This window comes from Suricata suricatta, chromosome 2 (assembly GCF_006229205.1).
Source record: "Suricata suricatta isolate VVHF042 chromosome 2, meerkat_22Aug2017_6uvM2_HiC, whole genome shotgun sequence".
Taxonomy (NCBI): Eukaryota; Metazoa; Chordata; class Mammalia; order Carnivora; family Herpestidae; genus Suricata; species Suricata suricatta.
Window position 1 is genome coordinate 144,461,851 of NC_043701.1, and position 11,826 is coordinate 144,473,676.

The following is an 11,826-nucleotide window of genomic DNA, read 5'->3' on the forward strand; positions in this document are numbered from 1 at the left end:
TCATGAATGAAAAAGGATCTATTACAACCAATCCATTAGAAATACAAGCCATCATCAGAGATTACTATGAAGAATTATATGCCAACAAACTGGAAAACACAGAAGAAATGGACAAATTCCTACATACACATGTACTGCCAAAATTCAAACAGGAAGAGATAGAAAGCATGAATAGACCAATAACCAGTGAAGAAATCGAATCCATTATCAAAAATCTTTCAACGAATAAGAGCCCAGGGCCAGATGGCTTCCCAGGAGAATTCTACCAGACATTTAAAGCAGAGCTCATACCCATTCTTCTCAAACTATTCCAAAAAATAGAAATAGAAGGAAAACTTCCAAACTCATTCTACGAAGCCAGCATCACCTTGATACCCAAAACAGACAGAGACCCAGTCAATTCTTTCTAATACATGGTATATACTGAGAGCCAATATTCAAGACAGTGATTACTAGTGTGAAACAATAAAGGCATTTTCATAAACATGAGGAATCAAGTAAGAACAATTCTGCATTCACTGCTCTTTAGTATTTTCTGGATAATCAAGTTACTTAATGTAATTACATAATGATATTATTATCAAGAATCATTTCTTGAATATCCACTATTTTGTGTTTTAGTCTTATGTCTATTATGTCATTAAAATGCCATATCTCCCAGAGGTATATAGATGAGAAAAGAGATGCCAAGACTTTCCCAAAGTCTGACAATCCTGGCTTCAAACCTGGACTCTGCAGAGAAATTGTTCTGATGACTTTTGGCAAAGGTAAATGGACAGAAAATCAGACAATTCACAGGAGAAACAGAAACTAGTAAATATTTTAAGCAAGGACATGAGTAAAATGTTTACCTTTGCTAATAATAAAAAAATGCAACCAGTACTTTTTTTATTTATGAAACTGGCAAAGTAAAGTAAATATCAAATCCTAGGAAGAATAAGAAAATGTATTTTCTTGTATAATGAAGGTGACCATGAAAATGAGAACAAAAAATGTCAAGGAATAAAAAATAACAATAAGTGTTAGGAAGCTTAAATAGCTTTTTAGTTTTGACAGGATGAAATAAATTGTCCACTATTTGGGAAGGAACTATTATATACGTTTCCATGTGTGCAGGATTCATAGCAGTGAAAAGACACAATCTACTGTTTCTGTAACAGTGAATGGTTGAGCAAGTTACAGTTAATTCACTGAATAAAATGCTACATGCAATTGTTAAAATTATGTTTTCAAAAATGCAGGAAAATGATGTACATTAATTTTAACTGAAAAAAAAGGTGAAAAACAGAATGAAAACTTTGATTAAAGCCATGATTTTAATTGAACATGAAACCTACCATGACATTAGTATAAAACAACCAACGATGCCCTTGAGCTGTGGCTTCTGGAGGGTTCCTTCAAGGTGGGATGCAAGAGACACCTGCGTGGCTCAGTTGGGTAAGCATCTGATTGTTGATTACAGCTCAGGTCATGATCTCATGGTTGTGAAATCAAGCCCCATGTCAGGCTGTATGCTGATAGCATGGAGCCTGCTTGGGATTCTCTCTGTCCTCTCTCTCTGCCCCTACCTTCACTCTTTCTTAAAATTAATAAACATTTTTTAAAAGGTAGAATGCAAAAGTTTCCAGTGTTCTGTACAATGGACATCTGTTTTCATATCAGCTTCTCCTTGCTAACGTTACTATAAAGCACTACTATTCCAAAGCTGCAGCAGAATGCTGATGATGCCAGAGACCCCACAGAGACAGTGCTCCCACTTTAAGGAGACAGAGAGCCACAGTTTCATCCAGTAAGAAGTCAGTAGGTTGCACTGTGCATGATAAATAAGCCAAGCACTGTGAACATGGTTTGAAAAAGAAAAAGAATAAAAACTGAGCAAAGATTAAGAACTGCAATCTAGACAGTTACTACAGATTATGGCCTTAGTCACTCTGAATACATCTTGTTTTTTCTATTATACCAAGTCATCATTAAAACATTCACTAAACCAGGTGGGACCAACTAAATAGAATCAAAATTCTAGTTTGGTCTAAATGCTTACTGACTGCTTCATTTTGAAGGAGTAACATACTGGAAACATAAAAGAAATGTTTGGAGAAATCTTTTATCAAAATTCTTATAATAGGATTCATCATTCAGGTTCATATTCCTACTTCTCTGGTAGCTGAAACAATGGGGAACCACCCAATCAGCATGTCTGTATTAAATGACTGTATCATCAGGCAGTTTTGATTGGTCCAGAATTGGGCACTGCAATCAAGATGGGCTTATCATATTTTGAGCTGAATCTATTTATTTTAACAACTGGGAAGAAATTTGATATGTTTCTGATATCAGACACCTTGGGTTAGATAAGCTCTTGTTTGATGTAATGTTTGATTCACTACTTTCTTTGATTCCATGAGACAGCAGAGTATGATTCCAAAGGTTCCCATTTATGCTCAAACTGGTTACAATTGCTTCATATTACTTGACATAAAATAATCTTTATATGTATGTATGCATGTATGTGTATACATACACACATACATTATATATAATACTATATGTATGTATATACTATATATGTGTGTATAGAAATATCTATATGTACAATATGGGTATGTATTTAATAAAAGGCAAAAAATGTATAATTGAAATCAAGTGATCAAAATCTTTTTGTGGCCAGAAAAAATTTACGTGTGCATTCAGCTCTATCATTATTTGAAGGCTATGGAGTTAACAAACTAATTTTATATATTAATTTTATTACTAATTTACTATCCTGCCAAAGAAACGGATCTTGCTATAACTTTGGATAACAAATCACATCTAGAAGTGCCTTAAATGGATGTGTATTCCAATTCTCATTGCATGACAGTTAAATTGTGCATTTTCTTTGACAACTCTGTTCATTGCTAGCAAAGCTTTCTCTACCTTTTTCTCAACTATGTTTTAAATACAGAGAACAAACTGAAGGTGGATGGGGGTGCGGGAAGAGGGAAAATGGATGATGGGCATTGAGGAGGGCACTTACTGGGATGAGCACTGGGTGTTGTATGTAAGCCAATTTGACAATAAATTATATTAAAAATAAAATAAAATAATAAATTCAGACTTGTTCCACTTAAATAAATGCCATCATCAAAAGGTGCTATATCACCTGCTCTGATTTTTCTCATGGTCATTAGCAATTGAAAGTTCAGCTGTACTTTTAGAGGCTCATATCCTGTAGAGAACAACAGTATTGAAGGGAATTTATTTTGCTTTAAGTTTGACATAATTATGTAGTAGCAAAATGAGCACACACTTTGGAATTAGATGAAGGGCATAATGTTAACCAACTCTGTGCCCTGGGCTAAAGTCCTTTAATTTTGTAAGCTGTATATATGATCTGAAGAGATCAGTATCAATATAGCAATGTGGGTGTGCAGATTAAACATAATAAAATGTGGATTGATCTAGATGATATCTTGTATGAACTAATCACTCAGTTAAATTTAGCTTCATGACCCTGCTCTTTCCTTTCTTTGCTTTCTTCCTTCCTGGTCTTAGAAACAAACAAACAAAAATAAGATGTGGGTTTTCATCTTTGGGTGCACACAGTGACTTTTGGTTTGCTTCATCAAGGAGGGGGTCGGGTGTTGTGTGAGGGGCGTGAATTAACAGACAATATCATCTAGAAAATTATATAATGGAGAAATGAACAAAAAGTTTATAAACCCAAAAATGGAGAATATTTTAAGTACTCAGGATACTACAAAGTAAATGTCCATTTATGTTAAAACTTCTAGAATGTGTGAGTTTGTCTAATGAAGAATAAGAGTGGTTGAGGGTGGGACTCTTCTTGCCTGAAAGATCCAGCTTTAAGCCAACTCTTGGTCCCTGTGTAAATCAAAGATCTGGGGATAACTCACTGCTCTGTTCTCTACTTTATTAGAAAGAGATAAATAAGTTTCGTTTTGATTTAACAAAAAATGAAAGGAAAAGGTCCAGTGGTAGTTAACTCTACTTCTAATTTAGCATATATTTCAGGGATAAAGTGTATTTAATTTATTCATGCTTCTATTTTTATTGTAGGAAGACAAACTGTCATAGTATCTTTCTACTTTTAGGACACCCAAAGGGTTTTGTTTATAAAAATCAATAGCCCAAAGCTCTTTGGTGTTTTTATTTTAAGCCAATCTATTTCATCTTTCACTCTCTGGTGAAGGAAGCCATGTATCTTCCAGCGAGCAGTTGGATTTTGTCAATTCTTTGTGGCCCATTATCAGCCAGCCAAGATTCAAGGTCACGGTTTTAGTGCCTGCTTCCTGGCAGAGCTCCCTCCACCTGACGAGGGCCCTTCAAGATGGTAAATGGGCACAGACTATTTTGGGTTGTATGAAACGCAATTCATCACCCTGCTCAATGCTCACCAACTAGTCTTACTTTGCGTCTGATCATCTGACATTTTCAGCTGGTGAATGGAGCTTCTCACCTTCTCTGCTTTTCTCTATAAGGATGAGGGTAGTTCAGTATGTTGGACCTTTGGAAAGTAAGATTGATCAGATGGTTGGGATTATTTGCTTTAAAGCACTCAATTTCTGTCAAGGATTATGTAACCCAGTCACTTTCCTGAATGTCAGGACACTAGGAAGTATCTCCAAATTGATTTTCTAATTCAGGCACATTGATATAAATTTTATAAATATTATTTATTAATGTTATATATATTAATATAAATTATTAAGACTTCTCTGTCCTTTTCAGTTAACTTTATGCTTTACTTTTTTATGTTATTATATTTTTAGCTATTATCTTTATTAATTTATTACTTCTGTTTTTTAAAAATCTCTAAATTGTCCTATTCTAGTTTTTTAATTGAAAGGTTAGTTTATTATTTTCAAAATTTCATATTTTTCTAATATATTATTTAAGGGCATAGATTATTCAATGTTTATTATTTTTTATATCTAGGTATTACCTTTCACAAAAGCTTTATAAGTAATAATTTCCATTTTTATATTTTGTCTAACTTGATATAAAACCTCCATAAAACTGTGTGTGTTTATACCTATAGGTTTATTTTTTAGTGAATGCAATTTTTGTTCCTCTTTTGTTGTTAATTCTAAATTGTGTAATGGTGATAGATCACATGAAATCAGCTTTTTAAAATTTATTGAGATTCCTTGGGTTCTAATTCATAATATTTTTGGATGTCTTATACATATTTTTAGAAGTACAGTTTTGTGAAATTTCAAGTAATACATACTTATTTGCTTAAATTTTTCATTATCTAAATTCACAAAACAATGTGTAATTTCTATTGAATCCAAGTTCTGTTTGTTCAAACATTTTATTATTCAATACTCCTAGACTTATTTTGTTCTACTTACCTGTTCCATCATTTCTGAGAGGTGTAATAAACTTTCTCACTAGGTTTGTAGCTTAGTCACTTTGTTCTCCATGGCTAATTATTTCCCTTTTATATATTTCAAGTTATGTTGTTGGGTACATAAACATCATTGACTGTAATATTTTTACTCTGGACTGTTCCTTTTATCAAAATGAAAAATTTTTGGTTTTTGTCTTTAAAGATTTTCATCTTGAATTTTACTTAATACTGCTTGCTTTTTTTTGTTTGCAATTTTAAAAATCTGTTTTTAATACATGGATTTTATTCACTCAAAAACAATATGATTATTAACATATTTGTACATATTCTCTGTCTTATTTTATGATTAATGTTTATCCTGATATCTAATTTCCCCTTCCCCCCACTTTTTGAATTTTTATATATGTGTTTATTTGTACATTTCCTTCAAGAATTTTTTGTTTTTGTTCCTCTAATGATCTGCAAGTTATTAATTCTATTTCCATTTTTCAAGTGTTTACCATAAGGTGCTAACACATGTATTTGAAGTTATATTTGTCAAACAAAATCTGGCTAACATTAATCCATATCTGTATCACCTTCCTCCCACCAACCCTTTCAAATCCTTATCCAGAACAAAATAACTCCTTTTATTTTCTACTGTGTATAAAGTTTTTGCATTGGTTGAATGTGGTTTCTATCATGGTACAAATTTTTTCTTAAGTAGTTGGTTATTCTGAGTGTATTACTGTGTATGAGAGTTATTTGCCTTGCTTGGGAGCACTCTGTGAGTCTACACAGGGTGCCTAAAGGGAGTTCTGTATGTACCACCTCCTCCTGTGAATTTCTGGGATAGTCCCACCATGCTGACACCAATGTCCAAACACTTCTGCCCTGAGCTAGGCTGCTTTGTGTCACTGCAAATGCTGCACAGGAACGATGAATTGTATAGGTGTCAAAAAGCTGGCCTAGTGGGTATCACAACTGATCATCCTGCTAAGGGAGACGGGGCCCCTTCTAGTCCCAAAATCTTCCAGTTCTAGGCTCAGAGAGATTCTAAAAACACTTCTACCCTGTTAGCAATCCTCTTCCGTGCCTATTTTTGCCAGTGCTTTCTTTTCTTTCTTTTCATCTAAAAGTCTCTCTCCTGGGCACCAGGGTGTGTTAGTTAAGCATCTGACTCTTGATTTCAGCTCAGGTCATGATCTCATGGTCCTAAGATTGAGCCCCGCCCCCAATTATGCCCTGGAATTGAAGCCTGTTTAAGATTCTCTAACTCTCTTTCCCACTGCCCCTCTCTAGCAGGTTCTGTCTCTCAACAACAACAAAAGAAAAATAAGTAAGTAAAATATTATCTTTCTTATGGATTTCTGGTATTTGTTTACTTTCTCCCCAAAATAACTGTCTATGATTTCAGTAAGTTTTGGATAAATTGTATTTTTTCAAACTATTTGTTGTTGATGTGTGGCTGTTGTTTGGTTTAGTTTGGTTGGTTTTTCTTTTAATATCACCTACTATGTGAACCCATTCATGGCAGTGCTGGATTAAGTGATTGTCATACAGTTCATTCTGCCATCTTGAAATAGAAAATTTTTTTCTAGAAAATTACCCATTTCTACATGATTGTAACATTCATAGTGCTAAACTTAATAATTTTTAAACAATATTTTATTTGTATTTGATCTTATACCTCCCTTCTCATTCCTAATGTTTGTAGTCTCTTCTTTTCTTGTAAACTAAGCCTATTGGAATTTTATTTTATTACTGCTGGAAGAGAAGGGATTTAATTTTTTAAATTTTCTTACGTTTATTTATTATTGAGAGAGAGAAACAGAGCAGGAGTAGCGGACAGGCAGAGAGAGAGAGAAAGACACAGAATCTGAAGCCGACACAGAATCTGAGCTTTCAGCACAGAGCCTGATGTGGGGCTCGAACCCACAGCCTGTGAGATCAGGACCTGAGCCAAAGTCAGATAGTTAACTAACTGGGCCACCCAGGCACCCCGAGAAGAAATTTTAAATTAAATGGTCCTGTCTTACCATTTAATTTTTTACTCCTTCAATTTTAGTTCTTAATCTTGAATAATCCTCCCTTTTTTATTCCTGTATTGTTAACTTTTTCTTTTTTTTACATTTTGTAGGCAAATGCTCATTGTATTTTTAATCATTTATTAATAATAAAAAAGATATTCTAAATTTCCTTTAGGTATATATTTTGTTGTACCATACATATTTTAATATGTCTCCATTTCAGATAGTTTAGGTTTTAATGATAGACATTTTGCTTCAGAGATTATTTAAGGAGTGTCTTAATTGGCACATTAATTTTTCATTTAAAGATTGGCACTTTTACAAATTCATAAGCAGTTAAGGAGGCTAGTAAGAGCTCAACTCTTTGGCATTTTAAATGTTATTTAATTTTGTAAATGCAAAACAATACATAACCAAAGAAGGAATAAAATTATCTCTGTCTAAATCTATGGAATTCTTCTTTTTTTAAGTTTATTTATTTATTTTGAGAGAGAGGGTGAGTGAGTGAGAGAGAGAGAGAGCAGAAGAGTGACAGAGAGAGGCAAAGAGAAAGATCCCAAGCAGGCTCTACTGATAGCAGAGCATGACACAGGGCTCAAACTCACAAAGCCGTGAGATCATGACCTCAGCCAGAACCATGACTCCTACACTTAACCAACTGAACCACCCAGGTGCCCCAGAAATTCTTTCATTTGATCATCTACATCTTCTTTGTCTGTGTCTATTTACTGTCTACTAATTTTTCCATTATGAAAATTTTATTGATAACTTCCTCTATAACTTTATGTTATCAAGTTTTATCTCCTGTAGTTTTTGCTTTATGTATTTGGCTGCCATTTTGGTTTTTCATTAAAAAATATATATTCATAATTCTATACACATCATATCTTTCTTATTCCAGTGTGATGCATTGGCTTTGTGTTTAGCTCTGGCCTTGGCCATTCATCCTACTTTCTTTGTATTACATTTGTTTGACTTATCCTTGCTAGAGTATTTCTTTAAAATTTTTCTTTGCTAGTTTTCATTGAGCATACCACTTGAAAATATCTAGAAAAATTGTATATGTATGTGTATATTTGTGAATAATATTCTGAAAACCATTTTCAGAAAAATATTTCATCCATTAGAACTTATCAGGTTGACTAAAATATTTGGTTATGTTCCTTTCATCCTAATTTGTATTTTCTATTTATTAAACTCTCTACTATTTATTGATGTTTTCATTTGCTCCTTTTCATATCCTTATTTTTGTTGGCTTAGACCATTTTCTCTTAATATCCCCATTAATTTTGAAATTCTATTCTATTTTTATATTACCTAAAATATTACTCTCTCGACCATAACCATATTAGCTTGTCTTATTTTATCAGTTAATATATCAGTTATTAAATAATTAATTATATCCTTTCAGCAAGGCAGAAAATGTAAAAACTGCAAAGCAGTTATGTAATACTTTCTCTGGTATTTTGCTAGGGTTTTAATTAAAGCACATCCTCTAATCCCAGCCCAGGTTCCTCAGCCTTACAGGCTAATTCTTCCTTTAGTTGGTGTTACAAAGAATGCAGGGATTTTTCTCTCTACAGAATATGATGACCAGTCAGAGAGAGATCAAAACACCCATATGTGTTCTCATATCCTTCACCTTATCCTGACCCAGGATTTAAGTTTGCTAATTGACTCCTCTTACTCAAAAACTCAATCACAGTTGGTGGAGGTCGTGAACAGAAGTAAAAATTAGAAAATGTGTTCCAGATAGTAGGAGTATGGGGAGGGTGATTCCCTGTGGCCTTGGTAAGGAAGCCCTTGAAGATTGATCTTATAGCAACCTCCATTCTCTAGATGAAGATGTGACAACAAATAGATCAATGGGTTGGGGGGGTTGGGGGGTGCTGGCCTGAGAAATCCAAGAATCAGGCAGCTCCCTGTCATACTACCAGGATTGCTATAGGCAAAATAATGTTCCCCCAACTAGAGATGTACACATACTAATCCTCAGAATCTGTGCATATGTTAGGCTACAGGGCAAAGGAGAATTAAGGTGAAAGATGGAATTAAAATTGCTAATCATTCGACCTTGAGAGGGGGAGATTATTCTGAATTACCTGAATGGGCCCAATATAATAACTAAAACAGGAGGAGGAGGCAAAGGAGAGAGAGTCAGAGATAGAGATGTGAAGCAGAGGTTAGAGAAATTTGGTTTGAGAAAAACAATCTGGCATTGCTGGCTTTGACGATTTAGGATGGTGGGCATCCCTTAGAGCCTCCAAAAAGATACACAGCTCTGCCAACACCTTAATTTTAGCTCACGGAGGCCAATTTCAGACATCTGAACTCAAAATATATTAGACAATATATATAGTTGTGGTGTTTAAGCCACTGTTTTTGCGATAATTTGTTACAGCAGCCACAGGATACTAATACAAGGTGGAGTCAGTTTCAGGCCAAAAACATTGTATTCTTTCTCCCCATTAATTCTTAAGTCCCTCATCTCTTTTTTGATCACCTCTTACCTCCCTCAGCTTTTTCCCATCACTTTCCTCCACCTCCTACCTTGGGGGTGACCCTTCTCCAACTTCTCCCTCTCACATCTCTCTTCCCCATTCTCTGCTTGTCCATTAGACTCTTCCCCTTTTCCCCTTTTCCTGTATCCCACTTTTTTTTTAACCCACCATTCCCTATTTTCTGTTTCCTGCAAAATTTTCCTTCCTTGGAGGGAGGTGCAAGTCAGAAACATGAAGAAGGCAGTGTAAGGACATCCAATTTCTCCTATTGTACACTTTCTCTGAAGAAAGAATTCCACTGAGCTCTAGTACTTGCTTTGAGAAATCAATGAATATCAACAACATTCCAACAAAGATCTACAGAATAATAGGAACAATTGATGGTTCATAGTAACCCAGCCACAAGAAAGCCTGAATTCAGCTGCAGTGTGCTGGCATCTACTGACTCTTGATCTTACTGGAAAGTGTTCTTCCATTAAAGAGTTTCTCAGAGTAGAGCTCTTAAAATGAGAAGATTTCTATCAAAAGGCACAACTCCATGAAGAATAGTTGAATACATGGATCAAAATTCTGCAGCCTTCTTTTAGTTAAAATATATATTAAATATGAAAACCCTATAAGAACTAAACAGGGTAAACAATAAGCCAAGATATGTTAAATTAGATGCTGACTATAGGGAAACTGCAGCCAAATTTTACTTTTCATTGTGATATATTACACAAATTCTAAATAACTTTGAGATTTGGGTCAAGGGGTCTATTTGGGTGAAAAAGACATGAAAAGTGTTCAGTCCACTTTTTCATACTTCTTAGATTTGATGAACTACAGATATCTCATGTCTATGAGGGGACTCTAAACAAGAATATGGCACATTCCCCAACTGTCTGTAAAGATTAAAAGGAAATGAACTGAAATGGTTTATACTTTAATTCATATTTTATATCTCAAGCACTAGATGGAGAAAGAGCCAGAAAAATGCACATGACAGATTGTACCCATAATCAGTCTGTCATGTGCAGACCCCGCAAGCCGGAGTTGAAAGCAGACATTTAGGAAGGGAGCTGAGTTTTGTGAAACAGGTTGTTAGAGATCAAGGGGGCAATTGGAATTAATCCTCCTAAAAGGTGTTCTCAAGTGAGTGGTTTTGTCACATTCAGTTAAAGGTGGTATTAGTGAGTCTCAGAAGGAGAGATTTTAGGGGACCTGGTCTCTAGCTTTGGCCTTGAAGATGAAGTCATGATTCTGAAGCATCACCTACACCTAGAATAAAGTCTATATTTTGTATAATGACACATCATGGCCTGTTCCTGTCTATTCCTCCAGCTTTATCCTATATAATCAAGACCCTTTTTACAGCACTTCAGCTATATTGGCCTTCTTTCTGTTTCAAAAACAAACACAGTAATCTGAAATCTCACATTGATTCACTTGTTTGTGTCTTCAATCAACAGAACAAAAGCTCTTTGAAAAGCAGAAAACTTATCTGTCCTGATTATCTCTAAAATCCTATGTGTGCTATAGTGGCCAATACATTGTAAGCACTCAAGGCACATTTGTCAAACAAATGAATAAATGGTACTCACCATGGCCAAGTAGTAAAGCACATGCCACATCCTAAGTCTTGAATATAAAATTTTTACTGTAACATGATAGAAAATATGTTATGGATTATTTTTCAAATTGAACAGTAAAGTCTGTGAATATAGCTTTTTCTTCTCAGGAGAAGGTAGAAGTCTCTTTTTGGTTTCTTTTTCATTTTCCAAATTACTTTTCCTGATCCTCACAGTTATTAAGCGAGTTTCTGTGTTCCCTTCTCTGCTTGCTTCCTTGTACTTTGCTGAAATTGTAGAGTGGCAACTTCAGATCTGTGCTGATCTTGTGCTAATTGAAATGCATCTAGGCAAGAGGCAAGTCATACCCCAAATTTAAAGCAGTGAGCTGAAATTCAGCTCAGAAAGGA

General features: G+C 34.6%; 1 long non-coding RNA gene across 1 annotated transcript in view; it reads right to left on the reverse strand.

Annotated features, from left to right (window-relative positions):
- LOC115272774 overlaps positions 1 to 11,826 on the reverse strand; it is an 83,415-nt gene that overhangs the window by 54,216 nt on the left and 17,373 nt on the right. The gene's annotated exons all lie outside the window — the stretch shown is intronic.